Below are 16808 nucleotides of genomic sequence, written 5' to 3'. Positions count from 1 at the left end.
GAGAGAGAGACATAAGCATTGAGGGAATGGTATTGTATCGTTGGCCTGTAACTGTATGTTTTAACTGCTTACTGTGTGAGTGTAACAATAGGTATACTGTACTTTGTAATATATTGAATCCATATCCTTTTAATAACAAATATATACATCAATGAGCTTTGGAAATCAGATGTGTGGGTGTATTGTTTTCTCTTATGGGATGCAGTGTTTTGCTATGTATAGTGCACATTCATGGCACACGGTAATAAGATGTGCAGGCGTTTACAATATATATTAGAGCGGGCATTTTGCGGGGGGCAGTGACGGCGGGGTTTCTTCACTCCCCAAGTCACCCGGCTCCGTAGACGTGCAATATGCATGCACAGCCGACGGCACCAGCGATGAACGAGCGTGGGGCCGCGCATCGTTCATCGCTGGTGCCTCCACACTGCACGATATGAACGTTATCTCGTTCATTTTAATGAACGAGATCGTTCATATCGTGCAGTGATATCAGCCAGTGTGTAGGGCCCATAAGGCTCAGGGGCTGCCCCTCACATCACCAGCCTGCTCCATGCCTCCACACCCATTCACATTTCTGCACAGGGACCCCTAGCACCCCAGTTCCTACCTATAACCAACACATCACTGTTCTAGTGTGTGGCCCCTGGGGCCACAGCAGCAGATCATGTCACATTCGGCTGCCACAATACAGTAGTTCTGTGGAAGGACACTAGCAGTAGTCACGCCACTGGCCGAATGTGACACTGTGCTCGGCTGACTGAAGACTTCTTCTTGCACCGAGCAGCAGTCAAATGTCTATGCAAACACTCCTGAGAGCCTGCCGGGTGCCAATGCAGGCATCCGGCGCAGACCTATCTCACCTCCGCGCCGGCATGTGGGGGGCGTGGCTTGGTGTGAATGTCCCTCCTCCCTAATATGCCTCCCTTCTCCCCGGAAGAGCTGTCGAACAGCCCCTCAGAGGCTGACTTCTACAGCCATTTGTGCTGCTGGGACTGCCTGAGAAGATCCTGACTACTACGAACTACAGTGCCGTCTCCTCCTCTCCCGAGTCCCGGCCCAGCTCCGCCTCCAGCCTGCAGGGGTTTTTTTTTTTTTTTTTTTTAGAAAAGGGCGTGGTCATCGGCGGGTCCGCGATTAGGCCACACCCCCGACTTTTCCTGGGGCCTGGTGGCGGTCGTCTGTCTGTTTCCCGTCCTATGCCAGCCGACTCTGTGGGGACCTGGAGGTAACATTTTATGTATGTATGTGGTGACGGGACGAGGGGGTGTGTGTGTGGTCATGACAGGGGGGGGTAACAGGATGTTTGTGTGTCGTGACTGGGGGTAACAGGCAGTGTGTGTGTGTCGTGACTGGGGGGGGGGGGGAGAAACAGGATGTGTGTGTGTAATGACTGGGGGGGAACAGGCTGTGTGTGTGTGTCGTGACTGGGGGGGGGGGGGTAGGGTAACAGGCAGTGTGTGTTTGTGTCGTGACCTCGAGGCGGGGGTAACAGGATGTTTGTGTGTCGTGACTGGGGGGGGGGGGGGGAACAGGCTGTGTGTGTCGTGACTGGGGGGGTAACAGGCAGTGTGTGTGTGTCGTGGTTGGGGGGGGTAAACAGGATGTGTGTGTGTAATGACTGGGGGGGAACAGGCTGTGTGTGTGTGTGTCGTGACTGGGGGGGTAACAGGCAGTGTGTGTGTCGTGACGGGGGGGGTAACAGGCAGTGTGTGTGCGTGTGTAATGACTGGGGGGGAACAGGCTGTGTGTCATGACGGGGGCAGGCTGTGTGTGTAATGACTGGGGGGGCAGGCTGTGTGTGTGTGTGTCGTAACTGGGGGGGGGGGGGGGTGTAACAGGCTGAGTGTATGTGTGTATGGAGGGGGTGACTGGGGGGAACAGGCTGAGTGGTGGTGACTGGAGGCGCTGTCAAATCCGGGGGGTAGGGGGGGGGGCACATTGGTCCTTTCCCACCCCCATCTTGTTTCTACCACTCTTTTTTTTTTTTTAACTTTAAACAGAGACCTGCGGCATTGTGGTGCAATGAAGTGACATGGAGCACCGTTGGTGCATTACTAGCAGCAGGAAGCAGTCCCGCCAATCCAGCCCATCCCTCACCTTTTCTTCCTCTCTCTGACCCCGCTGCTGCCGGCACTGATAAGAAGGGGGACCTGCCGCTGCCCAAGGTACACAGTGATGCTTGTAAAGGGGGTAGGGGGACAGCCACAGTGCAACCTGTACCCCCCTGTCTCTTTCTCTCTCCCCCTCGCTGTCCCACCTCTCTCTCTCCCTCTCTCTCTCTCTCTCTCTCTCTCTCTCTCTCTCTCTCTCTCTTCCCCCCCCCCCCCCAGCCCATCGCTCCCTCACCCACTTTGCTTTCTTTCTTTCTTTCTTTCTTTCTTTCTTTCTTTCTTTCTTTCTTTCTTTCTCTCTTCCCTCTCTCTCCCTTCCCCAACCTCCGCCTCTCTCAACTCTTTCTTCCTTTCTCTTACGTCCTAGAGGATGCTGGGGACTCCAAAAGGACCATGGGGTATAGACGGGATCCGCAGGAGCTTGGGCACACTCAAAAGACTTTGTGCCCAGGAGTGACTGGACACACACTAGGGGAGCTCTACTGAGTTTCTCTAGAAATACTTTTTTGTTAGTTTTTTTTTATTTTCAGGGAGACCTGCTGGCTACAGGCTCCCTGCATCGTGGGAGTGAGGGGAGAGAAGTCAGATCTACTTCTTCTTAGTTAAGGGCTCTGCTTCTTAGGCCACTGGACACCATTAGTTCCAGAGGATTCGATCACTTTGTTCGCCTAGCTGCTTGTTCCCGGAGCTGCGCCGTCACCCCCCTCACAGAAGCCATATCAGAACATATAAAGGGCATGCTTAGCAACGCAGTAAATCGCGAAGCATAGAAGATTGGCAGAGATCATGAAACATTAGCAGAAGTATGACATTAACAGAGATATAGCACTAACGAAGATATGACCTGATATGTTCTGATATGGTCACTGTGTTTTATACATGTTTTTTATATGTTTATTGTTTTGTTTTTGTGCTAGGGCCAACATAGAGGTGCATGTCCTCTCCGCCCCCCCCTGGCCAGCGCTACGAGTCGTGAACCGCACGCAGCACCTTCTGTGGTGGAACTCATGCTGCCTGGGTTGCCAAGGTAACCAGGTTAAGCCGGGACCCGGAAGTATTAGGCGGCGGTGAGCAGAGACGGAGACGCGGTGGGAGACGTGGAGGACGGCGCACTCGGCCCTGAGGGGTACTTTAGCGGGTAAGTTTTTGCTTTTCACTATGTATTGGTTTGCCTTGAAGGGGCTCTGCCCCGAAACGTCACTTTTGTCAATACAATTTCTGTTTATATCAAGCCTCTGGAGTGCCTTTTTGTCCACCATTGGATTTGTGCATGTCGTTTGGATCATGGCACCGGGGCATGTTGTCTGCTGAATTTGAGTGCCGGCTGATTTGTATCTCTACGTATGGGAATTTCACGTTGGTGTATTCCGTGTAGCATGGCACCTAACTGACCCTTTATTTACTACTGCGACTACCACTATCTAATCCTTGGATATAATTGGCAGTGCTTGCCATTGTTTTTAAATCACTGGGTGAGGTGTGTATGTCAATCAGTGACCATGGATGGAGCATCAAGTGCATCAGCATCGCAGGATGCGGCAGGGTGTCACAATTTCATTACACCTCCTGGTGAGACCTTCTCAGAACAAATAGAGGGGATTTTACTTAAAGAGAAAGTGCCCGGTCACGATACAAAACACACCATGGAGGATGTTTACTTTCAGCTTTTTAAACTGAAGCGCAGAGAAACTGACTTTTTGCTACATGCCTCTTCGCTCACAGATTATTACAAAGATAGGAAAATTCCCCGGGGTTTTCGGTGCAGAAACACCCCCACCATAGGGAGGAATAATCCTGAATTTATTAGAAAATGGATAGGCATCCTAAATCGATGTGCTTTAGACCTCATGGTCCTGGTGATCAAAGAATCACGTCGGGAGCTGGACAATACCAGAACTAAAATCAAAGTCCTGGAAAAAGAATCCAAGAAACTATTGAGTGATCCTGCGAACAGCAGCTGGGTGGGCAAATTGGAGCAGAACTGTGACCAGTATAGGAGGGATCTCCTGAAGTTTAAAAGAAATAAGCGATCTACGGTAGATAATGACTATGAGGAGAACAAGGTCTACCGGTGGTTGTCGGGTAACTATAATGAATCCCGGAGTAAACCACGTTTTCAAAAAAGGAGACCCTGGCAAAAGAAACAATCCTATCAAGTCACCACTAACAGCCAAAGTGACAGCGACTTTCTGATCTCGGACTCTGATGACTGTGCCCCCAGCACTAGTGCCCCTTTAGGTCAGGGCCCCCAGCGTGCAAGCGATCTTCCACCCGCCGGTGGGGCCAAAACCAGAGGCGTCAAAAGTGCAGACAAAAGGAAGATAGATTAAATACTAACGTATCTAACAGGAGTCTATCGGAGGATGAATTAAGGGTTCTACGGAAAGGGCTATCATCGTACCCACCAATATGCACGATGGCTTTGAGTGGCAACGAGATCACCATAAATTAGCACGTAAATTACGTCTTAAAGAATTTTTCCATGCACGTCCTACTCAGGTTGGACAATCTCAACTTGATGGCTTTCTGCGAACCCACTCCAAATCTAGTTTTGATCCGACGTCCACTAACTCTTCGTTAAAAACTTTCAATAGACTGCTTGATGACTCCGTCTCCAGATTTGTCGCAGCACCTGGCCGCATACGAAAAAATCTATCACACACCGAGACCATTGCATTGAAGAATTTAGCCGGCTATGATGACATCATCATCAGGCCGGCCGACAAGGGCGAGGCCATTGTTGTACAGAACATCACAGATTACCGTAGTGAGATCGAACGACATTTACGGGAACCTGGCATCTACAAAAAGTTAGTGTGATCCGACCAAGGAATATCAATGCGAAGTCCGTGCTATATTGGATACAGCTGTACAGGATGGTAGTGTTCACTCTAGGAGTGAAAAGGGGCAGGGCGCCGGACTCCGGGGGCACATGTGCGCACGGCCGGAATGGGGGCGCGGTCACGCAAATTAGGGGGCGTAGCTACGCCTACGTCATTTTAGGGGGCGGTGCGGCCCACAGACGCTACTATAGAGGGCGTCTGTTGCCGGCGACATCACTGTTGGGGGCGTGCCCAGCACCTACGTCGGTGCTGGGCTTCCCCCAGCCCTCTCCCAATGCGTGAATGGATGCCGCGCGCATGTTCTTATAAATGTATGCTGTAGATCAGGCTTGTCCAACCCGCGGCCCGCGGGCCGCATGCGGCCCAGGTCGGCTAGTAATGCGGCCCAGTGCAATTTTTAATTTTTCTCTATCGTCCTAGTGGATGCTGGGGTTCCTGAAAGGACCATGGGGAATAGCGGCTCCGCAGGAGACAGGGCACAAAAGTAAAGCTTTCCGATCAGGTGGTGTGCACTGGCTCCTCCCCCTATGACCCTCCTCCAAGCCAGTTAGATTTTTGTGCCCGGCCGAGAAGGGTGCAATCTAGGTGGCTCTCCTAAAGAGCTGCTTAGAAAAGTTTAGCTTAGGTTTTTTATTTTACAGTGAGTCCTGCTGGCAACAGGATCACTGCAACGAGGGACTTAGGGGAGAAGAAGTGAACTCACCTGCGTGCAGGATGGATTGGCTTCTTGGCTACTGGACACCAGCTCCAGAGGGACGATCACAGGTACAGCCTGGATGGTCACCGGAGCCTTGCCGCCGGCCCCCTTGCAGATGCTGAAGTAAGAAGAGGTCCAGAATCGGCGGCAGAAGACTCCTCAGTCTTCTAAAGGTAGCGCACAGCACTGCAGCTGTGCGCCATTTTCCTCTCAGCACACTTCACACGGCAGTCACTGAGGGTGCAGGGCGCTGGGAGGGGGGCGCCCTGGGAGGCAAATGAATACCTATTTGGCTAAAAATACCTCACATATAGCCTCCGGAGGCTATATGGAGATATTTAACCCCTGCCAGAATCCGTTAAGAGCGGGAGACGAGGCCGCCGATAAAGGGGCGGGGCCTATCTCCTCAGCACACAGCGCCATTTTCCCTCACAGAAAGGCTGGAGGGAAGGCTCCCTGGCTCTCCCCTGCACTGCACTACAGAAACAGGGTTAAAACAGAGAGGGGGGGCACTAATTTGGCGTTAGAAATATATAAAAAAGATGCTATAAGGGAAAACACTTATATAAGGTTGTCCCTATATAATTATAGCGTTTTTGGTGTGTGCTGGCAAACTCTCCCTCTGTCTCTCCAAAGGGCTAGTGGGTCCTGTCCTCTATCAGAGCATTCCCTGTGTGTGTGCTGTGTGTCGGTACGTGTGTGTCGACATGTAGGAGGACGATGTTGGTGAGGAGGCGGAGCAATTGCCTGTAATGGTGATGTCACTCTCTAGGGAGTCGACACCGGAATGGATGGCTTATTTAGGGAATTACGTGATAATGTCAACACGCTGCAAGGTCGGTTGACGACATGAGACGGCCGACAAACAATTAGTACCGGTCCAGACGTCTCAAAAACACCGTCAGGGGTTTTAAAACGCCCGTTTACTTTAGTCGGTCGACACAGACACAGACAGGGACACTGAATCCAGTGTCGACGGTGAATAAACAAACGTATTCCTTATTAGGGCCACACGTTAAAGGCAATGAAGGAGGTGTTACATATTTCTGATACTACAAGTACCACAAAAGAGGGTATTATGTGGGATGTGAAAAAACTACCATAGTTTTTCCTGAATCAGATAAATTAAATAAAGTGTGTGATGATGCGTGGGTTCCCCCCGATAGAAAATTATGGGCGGTATACCCTTTCCCGCCAGAAGTTAGGGCGCGTTGGGAAACACCCCTTAGGGTGGATAAGGCGCTCACACGCTTATCAAAACAAGTGGCGGTACCGTCTATAGATAGGGCCGTCCTCAAGGACCAGCTGACAGGAGGCTGGAAAATATCATAAAAAGTATATACACACATACTGGTGTTATACTGCGACCAGCGATCGCCTCAGCCTGGATGTGCAGAGCTGGGGTGGCTTGGTCGGATTCCCTGACTAAAAATATTGATACCCTTGACAGGGACAGTATTTTATTGACTATAGAGCATTTAAAGGATGCATTTCTATATATGCGAGATGCACAGAGGGATATTTGCACTCTGGCATCAAGAGTAAGTGCGATGTCCATATCTGCCAGAAGATGTTATGGACACGACAGTGGTCAGGTGATGCAGATTCCAAACGGCACAAAAGTGTATTGCCGTATAAAGGAAGAGGAGTTATTTGGGGTCGGTCCATCGGACCTGGTGGCCACGGCAACTGCTGGAAAATCCACCGTTTTTTACCCTAAGTCACATCTCTGCAGAAAAAGACACCGTCTTTTCAGCCTCAGTCCTTTCGTCCCTATAAGATCATATCTGCCCAGGGATAGAGGAATGGGAAGAAGACTGCAGCAGGCAGCCCATTCTCAGGAACAGAAGCGTTCCACCGCTTCTGACAAGTTCTCAGCATGGCGCTGAGACCGTACAGGACCCCTGGATCCTACAAGTAGTATCCCAGGGGTACAGATTGGAATGTCGAGACGTTTCCCCTTCGCAGGCTCCTGAAGTCTGCTTTACCAAGGTCTCCCTCCAACAAGGAGGCAGTATGGGAAAAAATTCACAAGCTGTATTCCCAGCAGGTGATAATTAAATTACCCCTCCTACTACAAGAAAAGGGGTATTATTCCACACTATATTGTGGTACTGAAGCCAGAAGGCTAGGTGAGATTTATTCTAAAAAAATTTTTTTTGAACACTTACAAAGGTTCAAATCAAGATGGAGTCACTCAGAGCAGTGATAACGAACCAGGAAGAAGGGGACTATATAGTGTCCCGGGACATCAGGGATGCTTACCTCTATGTCCCAAATTGGTCCTTCTCACTAAGGGTACCTCAGGTTCGTGGTGCAGAACTGTCACTATCAGTTTCAGACGCTGCCGTTTGGATTGTCCACGGCACCCCGGGTCTTTACCAAGGTAATGGCCGAAATGATGATTCTTCTTCGAAGAAAAGGCGTCTTAATTATCCCTTACTTGGACGATCTCCTGATAAGGGCATAGTCCAGGGAACAGTTGGAGCTCGGAGTAGCACTATCTCGGATACTGCTACAACAGCACGGGTGGATTCTAAATATTCCAAAATCGCAGCTGATCCCGACGACACGTCTGCTGTGCCTAGGGATGATTCTGGACACAGTCCAGAAAAAGGTGTTTCTCCCGGAAGAGAAAGCCAGGGAGTTATCCGAGCTAGTCAGGAACCTCCTAAAAACAGTGCAGCATTGCACAAGAGTCCTGGTAAAAATGGTGGCTTCCTACGAAGCAAATTCCATTCGGCAGATTTCACGCAAGAACTTTTCAGTGGGATCTGCTGGACAAATGGTCCGGATCGCATCTTCAGATGCATCAGCGGATAACCCTATATCCAAGGACAAGGGTGTCTCTCCTGTGGTGGTTATAGAGTGCTCATCTTCTAGAGGGCCGCAGATTCGGCATTCAGGATTGGATGCTGGTAACCACGGAGCCCAGCCCGAGAGGCTGGGGAGCAGTCACACAAGGAAAAAATTTCCAGGGAGTGTGATCAAGTCTGGAGACTTTTCTCCACATAAATATACTGGAGCTAAGGGTAAATTTATAATGCTCTAAGCTTAGCAAGACCTCTGCTTCAAGGTCAGCCGGTATTGATCCAGTGGGAAAAACATCACGGCAGTCGCCCACGTAAACAGACAGGGCGACACAAGAAGCAGGAGGGCAATGGCAAAAACTGCAAGGACTTTTCGCTGGGCGGAAAATCATGTGATAGCACTGTCAGCAGTTTTTCATCCCGGGAATGGAAACTGGAAAGCAGACTTCCTCAGCAGGCACGACCTCCACCCGGGAGAGTGGAAACTTCATCGGGAAGTTTTTTCCACATGATTGTAAACCGTTGGGAAATACCAAAGGTGGACATGATGGCGTCCCGGCTGAACAAAAAACGGGACAGGTATTGCGCCAGGTCAAGAGACCCTCAGGCAATAGCTGTGGACGTTCTGGTAACACCGTGGGTGTACCAGTCGGTGTATGTGTTCCCTCCTCTGTTTCTCATACCTAAGGTGCTGAGAATTATAAGACGTAGAGGAGTAAGAACTATACTCATGGCTCCGGATTGGCCAAGAAGGACTTGGTACCCGGAACTTCAAGAGATGCTTACAGAGGTCTTATGGCCTCTGCCGCTAAGAAGGGACTTGCTTCAGCAAGTACCATGTCTGTTCCAAGACTTACCGCAGCTGCGTTTGTCGGCATGGCGGTGGAAGGCCGGATCCTAAGGGAAAAAGGCATTCCGGAAGAGGTCATTCCTACCCTGGTCAAAGCCAGAAAGGAGGTGACCGCACAACATTATCACCACATGTGGCGAAAATATGTTGCGTGGTGTGAGGCCAGGAAGGCCCCACAAAGAAATTTCAACTCGGTCGTTTCCTGCATTTCCTGCAAACAGGAGTGTCTATGGACCTCAAATTGGGGTCCCTTAAGGTTCAAATTTCGGCCCTGTCGATTTTCTTCCAGAAAGAATTGGCTTCAGTTCCTGAAGTCCAGAAGTTTGTCAAGGGAGTATTGCATATACAACCCCCTTTTTGTGCCTCCAGTGGCACTGTGGGATCTCAACGTAGTTCTGGGATTCCTCAAATCACATTGGTTTAAAACCAGTCAAATCTGTGGATTTGAAGCATCTCACATGAAAAGTGACCGTGCTCTTGGCCCTGGCCTGGACCAGGCGAGTGTCAAAATTGGTGGTTTTTTCTCAAAAAAGCCCATATCTGTTTGTCCATTCGGACAGGGCAGAGCTGCGGACTCGTCCCCAGTTCTCTCCCTAAGGTGGTGTCAGTGTTTCACCTGAACCAGCTTATTGTGGTGCCTTGCACCTACTAGGGACTTGGAGGACTCCAAGTTGCTAGATGTTGTCAGGGCCCTGAAAATATGTTCCAGGACGGCTGGAGTCAGGAAAACTGACTTGCTGTTATCCTGTATGCACCCAACAAACTGGGTGCTCTTGCTTCTAAGCAGACTATTGCTAGTTGGATGTGTAATACAATTCAGCTTGCACATTCTGTGGCAGGCCTGCCACAGCCAAAATATGTAAATGCCCATTCCACAAGGAAGGTGGGCTCATCTTGGGCGGCTGCCCGAGGGGTCTCGGCTTTACAACTTTGCCGAGCAGCTACTTGGTCAGGGGCAAACACGTTTGCTAAATTCTACAAATTTGATACCCTGGCTAAGGAGGACCTGGAGTTCTCTCATTCGGTGCTGCAGAGTCATCCGCACTCTCCCGCCCGTTTGGGAGCTTTGGTATAATCCCCATGGTCCTTTCAGGAACCCCAGCATCCACTAGGACGATAGAGAAAATAAGAATTTACTTACCGATAATTCTATTTCTCGGAGTCCGTAGTGGATGCTGGGCGCCCATCCCAAGTGCGGATTATCTGCAATACTTGTACATAGTTACAAAAATCGGGTTATTATTGTTGTGAGCCATCTTTTCAGAGGCTCCGCTGTTATCATACTGTTAACTGGGTTTAGATCACAAGTTGTACGGTGTGATTGGTGTGACTGGTATGAGTCTTACCCGGGATTCAAAAATTCCTCCCTTATTGTGTACGCTCGTCCGGGCACAGTACCTAACTGGCTTGGAGGAGGGTCATAGGGGGAGGAGCCAGTGCACACCACCTGATCGGAAAGCTTTACTTTTGTGCCCTGTCTCCTGCGGAGCCGCTATTCCCCATGGTCCTTTCAGGAACCCCAGCATCCACTACGGACTCCGAGAAATAGAATTATCGGTAAGTAAATTCTTATTTTTAAGAAATTCTATTCTAAAGTTTTCTAAAGTTTCAAGTTTGGGGAGCCAGCAGCACTAGACGCGGCTCTCTGTGCTTCCGGGATGCGGGCGCAGGCACATCGCGCGTGTGACGTCATGACGTCGCACGCGCATGTGACGTCACACGCATGCACCCGGCTAGAGCGAGCACGGAGCTGGAGGCGGGAGTCTCTGGCGCCGGCGGCCGCGGCTAAACTAGCAAATCCTGGCTAAAAAAAGTAGGTGCGTGCTGCGGGCGGCTACCGGTACATGGTGTCCTTGCCAAACCCCCTTCCGTTCACTCCATACAAGACTGGGCAACACTTCAGGCTCTACGAGAGGACTTCCCCCTTCTGAAATAAAAGCATTCAGGCCATCAGCTGCAAGGCACAATTCTCTGTAAGGGAGTCCGGGCAGGAGGGGCAGACCGGGGCTTACATTTCAAATGTAGTTTTTTTCTCTTTACAAAAAGCACAAATTAGGACAAATCTTTATTGAATGTTTAAGAGTTTTTCTTATGTTAATGAACAAAAGACTCAGCTGGTTTCATTTCTATTAAGTAAACTTGTTACATTCATTGAGAAAATAGCAGTGGTCTCCCCTAGTGAAACAGTATACGTTGAAGGGAGAGAGGAAAAAAAAACAAACAAAATAGCAGTCCCGACTGGAATATAAATGTGTGTCCTCTTTTGCCCTTTCCAATCCCCTACTGCAGCCTCTCCTGTTGTTTCTCTGTGGTTTGTCCTATAAATAATGTGATTTTATTTGTTTTCAGCCTTTAACTGCGCATCTTCCTGCACAACCTGTCCCGTAAGGCCTGCCACCTACAGAATTGTATTTTAAAAGCCTCAAACATCACTGTATATTAAGTAGTGATGTGCACCGGAAATTTTTCGGGTTTTGTGTTTTGGTTTTGTATTCGGTTCCGGTGGCTGAGAAACAATGTCAAACATCTCACTAACTTCATTTCCAAGTAAGTTTAATATGTTAACTATGTTTTATATGTTTTTTTTGGATGATCAGGTATCGTTACTGTTATTTTATTTTATGTGCGGCCCAAACCAAATTTTCATCTTCTAATGTGGCCCAGGGAAGGTGAAAGGTTGGACACCCCTGCTGTAGATATTTTCAAACAACAGTATAGTCGGCTAATAAGAGTAACGTAATTAATGCAGCCGTAGAAGCACATTGATGAATGGAACTGAGGCTTGAGAAGCATTAGATTACACATGCACCCATTGGCTAATTGTATGCTTACAAAGGAGAAAATGGGGAGGAGAACTTATGACACTGAGGAAGCCGCCGATGCTTGGTAGTAGGCGGGGAAACGCGTCTGTCAGTACCTCCGTTGCAAACCACAGACTACAGCAGACGGAAAAAGACATCAGCTGGTCGGCTGCTTTTCACCCTTGAGGAGGGGAGCGCTGGATGATTCATCTGCCCACGGACTCCAGATAAGGCCGAGAATACGAGCACCGGCCAGGAGGGCAAAGCACGTTTTCCGTGGACATAGCGCAAGGTTGTATCTACTTTATATAAAGCTGATCACGGTTAATTAGCCAGGAGGAATAATACCTGCATTGTGAACAAACATAAGTATATGCATGGTTTACCCACTTTTCAGTCACAAGACTGACATATCACAGTGACCATGATGTAAGAAATACCTCTGCACTAATCACTTTAAATCACGAACCAGCTGTGAACAAAGATGCACTTTATATAAAATGATCAATACATGTTCCATCAATCAGTTTAGACGGATATATGGACATAAGCACGTTCTAGTGTGAGGCTGGGGAGTAAGTGAACAGCGCATGTGAATATAATTGCTTTATTGTTGGAAATAAGGTATCCACAGAATATCCGGCTGAGTGGAAGCATAACGATTATTCTGGATATCTGAGGCACAAGGAGATATAAATAAATAAGTGGGACGGCTCTTCTTACACATGCATGTGTAAAGCATTTGTTTGAATATAATCAGTTCTTTATTTGTTTTTAGGATTTTATGAAATTACATTGTTATTTTTAATATATATATGCATTGCCGGCCAGCATGAAAATTTGTAATATTTCGGTATTGTATAATAAAATCCACTTTGGATGTGAATAGCGCTCTTTCGTTTGCATTTTTTAGGTCTGGGTTCAGTCGGATTTGGATCCTTGGGCGGTCGACATTGTATCCCAAGGCTACAAACTAGAGTTCGAAGAAGTGCCTCCTCGCCGATTTTTTTTTTTTTTAAATCGGCTTTGCCAGCTTCTCCCCCAGAGAGGGAAATAGTTTCAGCTGCCATACAAAAGCTGTGTCAACAGCAAGTGATTATCAAGGTTCCCCTAATACAACCGGGGAAGGGGTATTATTCAACCCTATTTGTGGTCCTGAAGCCGGATGGCTCGGTCAGACCCATTCTGAATCTAAAATCCCTGAACCTGTATTTGAAAAGGTTCAAATTCAAGATGGAATCTCTCTGGGCGGTGATCTCCAGCCTGGAAGGGGGGGATTTTATGGTGTCGCTGGACATAAAGGATGCATACCTTCAGGTCTCCATTTATCCCGCTCATCAGGCGTACCTGAGATTCGCTGTACAGGATTGTCATTACCAGTTTCAGATGTTGCTGTTTGGGCTTTCCACGGCCCCGAGGATTTTCACCAAGGTAATGGCGGAACTCATGGTGCTCCTGCGCAGGCAAGGAGTCACAATTATCCCATACTTGGACGATCTCCTGATAAAAGCGAGATCGAGAGATCAGTTACTGAAAAGCGTGTCGCTCTCCCTGAGAGTGCTACAGCAACACGGCTGGATTCTGAATCTACCAAAGTCAGTTGATTCCGACGACTCGACTGTCATTTTTGGGCATGGTTCTGGACACGGAAAAGAAGAGGGTTTTCCTCCCAACGGAAAAAACCCAGGAACTCCAGAACATGGTCAGGGACCTGCTAAAACCAAAAAGAGTGTCAGTTCATCAATGCACTCGAGTACTGGGAAAGATGGTGGCGGCCTACGAGGCCATCCCGTTCGGCAGGTTCCATGCGAGGACGTTTCAGTGGGACTTTCTGGACAAGTGGTCAGGGTCCCATCTACAAATACATCAGAAAATAAGCCTGTTCCCCAGGGCCAGGGTGTCTCTCCTGTGGTGGCTTCAGAGTGCTCACCTTCTAGAGGGTCGCAGGTTCGGCATTCAAGACTGGGTTCTAGTGACCACGGATGCGAGCCTCCGAGGATGGGGAGCAGTCACACAAGGAAGAAATTTTCGGGGAATATGGTCAAGCCAGGAGATTGTTCCAGATTGGCCTCGGAGAGCCTGCTATTCAGATCTTCAGGAAATGCTCACAGAAGATCCGTGGCCTCTTCCTCCCAGGTAGGACCTGTTGCAACAGTGGCCCTGTGTGTTCCAAGACTTACCGCGGTTACGTTTGACGGCATGCGGTTGAACATCAAATCCTAGCTAGGAAAGGTATTCCGGGGGAAGTCATCCCTACTCTAATCAAAGCTAGGAAGGAGGTGACGTCGAAGCATTATCACCGTATCTGGAGGAAATATGTATCTTGGTGTGAAGCCAAGAATGCTCCTACGGAAGATTTTCACCTGGGCCGTTTTTTTCCACTTTCTGCAGACAGGAGTGGATATGGGCCTAAAGTTAGGCTCCATTAAAATGCAGATTTCGGCCTTGTCTATATTCTTTCAGAAGGAATTGGCTTCTCTCCCAGAAGTCCAGACTTTTGTAAAGGGAGTGCTGCACATCCAACCTCCTTTTGTGCCCCCAGTGGCACCGTGGGACCTTAACGTGGTGTTACAGTTCCTTAAATCCATACTGGTTTGAGCCTCTTCAAACGGTTGAATTAAAGTTTCTCACTTGGAAAGTGGTCATGTTGTTGGCCTTGGCATCTGCGAGGCGGGTGTCCGAAATTGGCGGCTTTGTCTCACAAGAGCCCTATCTGATTTTCCATTTGGATCTGGCAGAGTTGAGAAATCATCCTCAATTTCTACCTAAGGTGGTTTCGTCGTTTCATATGAACCAACCTATTGTAGTGCCGGTGGCTACGGGGGGTCTTGGAGGATTCCAAGTCCCTGGATGTGGTCAGGGCCTTAAAAATTTATGTCACCAGGACGGCTTGGGTTAGGAAAACAGAGGCACTGTTTGTCCTGTATGCAGCCAACAAGGTTGGCGCTCCTGCTTCTAAGCAGACTATTGCTCGCTGGATCTGTAACACGATTCAGCAGGCTCATTCTATGGCTGGATTGTCGTTACCTAATTCGGTAAAGGCCCATTCCACTAGGAAGGTGGGCTCGTCTTGGGCGGCTGCCCGAGGCGTCTCGGCATTACAGCTTTGCCGAGCAGCTACTTGGTCGGGTTCAAATACTTTTGCAAAGTTCTACAAGTTTGATACCCTGGCTAATGAGGACCTCATGTTTGCTCAATCGGTGCTGCAGAGTCATCCACACTCTCCCGCCCGGTCTGGAGCTTTGGTATAATCCCCATGGTCCTTATGGAGTCCCCATCATCCTCTAGGACGTAAGAGAGAATAAGATTTTAAACCTACCGGTAAATCTTTTTCTCCTAGTCCGTAGAGGATGCTGGGCGCCCGTCCCTGTGCGGACTATTTCTGCAAGGCTTGTATATAGTTGTTGCTTACATAAGGGTTATGTAACAGTTGAGATCAGTCTCTGGCTGATGCTGTTTTGTTTCATACTGGTAACTGGTTTCGTATATTCCATGTTGTACGGAGTGGATGGTGTGAGCTGGTATGTATCTCGCCCTTAGATTAACAAAAATCCTTTCCTCGTACTGTCCGTCTCCTCTGGGCACAGTTCTTTAACTGAGGTCTGGAGGAGGGGCATAGAGGGAGGAGCCAGTTCACACCCATCTAAAGTCTTAGAGTGCCCATGTCTCCTGCGGAGCCCGTCTGTACCCCATGGTCCTTACGGAGTCCCCAGCATCCTCTACGGACTAGGAGAAAAAGATTTACCAGTAGGTTTAAAATCCTATTATATTTTCTCTGTGATTTAGTCACCATATCTCTCCTTTATCTCTGCTGGTGCTGACTACACTGCGCAGGGGTTTGGGCTAGAGGTATTGTGCTGCTGACAAATTGTACTGTGTTACCTGATACTGCAAGTTATATCATGTCTGCTTCTAAGGGTAACTGTTCTGGGGCTGAACACACTGCCGGTGTTGCTGAAGCCGCAGATCCCTATGAGGAGAATATAGCAGCTTTGGGCTCTGGTTCTGGGGGCTCCTTGTCCCCCTGTGGGACGGTGGCAACTGGGGCAAATAATGACCCGCTGTGGGCCGCTTTTTCCACATTTCTGCATATGCTAGTTCATAAACTAACACCCCCTTTGGGACCCCCAATGCCCGTGCAACCGTTTGTGGTCCCTGCAGCTAACCCGCCGTGGGCTGACGATTTATCTGCTCAAATAAAGGAGTTGAACCAGTCCATGACTACTAAAAAGTCTGACCGTCGCTCGCCTACGTCCACGGGGTCCTCTAAGCGAGCGCTTGTCTCCTCACAATCCACTGCTGTCACTGACACCTCGGCTGATGAAGACTGCACTTACACTGACCCCACAGGTTCTGACTCAGATACGGCTGATGGGGAGGGTGGTTCACATGTGGATGTTCCTGATCTTTTGGAGGCTATTGAGTTAATTTTACAGATTACGGATGATCCCGAGCCATCCGTTCCTCCTAAGAAACCAGATAGGTTCAAGCGTCAGAAGGTGATTAAACAAGTTTTACCTCACTCTGACCACCTAATTGATATACGTCAGGAACCCTGGGAAAACCCGGGTACGAAGTTGTTGCCTCAAAAGAAGATGCTGGCTCGCTATCCCCTCGCTCCGGAGCGGTCTAAGAATTGGGAAACGCCACCTCCAGTAGACTCACATGTGGCTAGGATGGTGGTTTCCTCAGC

At 49.0% G+C, this 16808-nt stretch overlaps 1 long non-coding RNA gene across 6 annotated transcripts in view; it reads left to right on the top strand.

Annotated features, from left to right (window-relative positions):
• The first annotated feature begins 955 nt into the window (after positions 1-955).
• The window catches only part of LOC134957541 (uncharacterized), a 90671-nt gene continuing 74818 nt past the window's right edge, over positions 956-16808 (top strand). For 4 of the 6 annotated variants that reach the window (XR_010186653.1, XR_010186652.1, XR_010186651.1 and 1 more), the window contains exons 1-2: positions 956-1228; positions 2004-2168. This is a non-coding gene — a long non-coding RNA (uncharacterized LOC134957541). Of the gene's footprint in view, positions 1229-2003; positions 2169-3031; positions 3253-11663; positions 11862-16808 lie in introns of all 6 variants that reach the window. The other 2 variants (XR_010186649.1, XR_010186650.1) reach the window with 2 other exon arrangements.

The sequence above is a fragment of the Pseudophryne corroboree genome, chromosome 9, assembly GCF_028390025.1.
Source record: "Pseudophryne corroboree isolate aPseCor3 chromosome 9, aPseCor3.hap2, whole genome shotgun sequence".
NCBI lineage: Eukaryota > Metazoa > Chordata > Amphibia > Anura > Myobatrachidae > Pseudophryne > Pseudophryne corroboree.
Note: the sequence above shows the minus strand (reverse complement) of the source record. Positions and strands in the feature narration are given on the sequence as shown.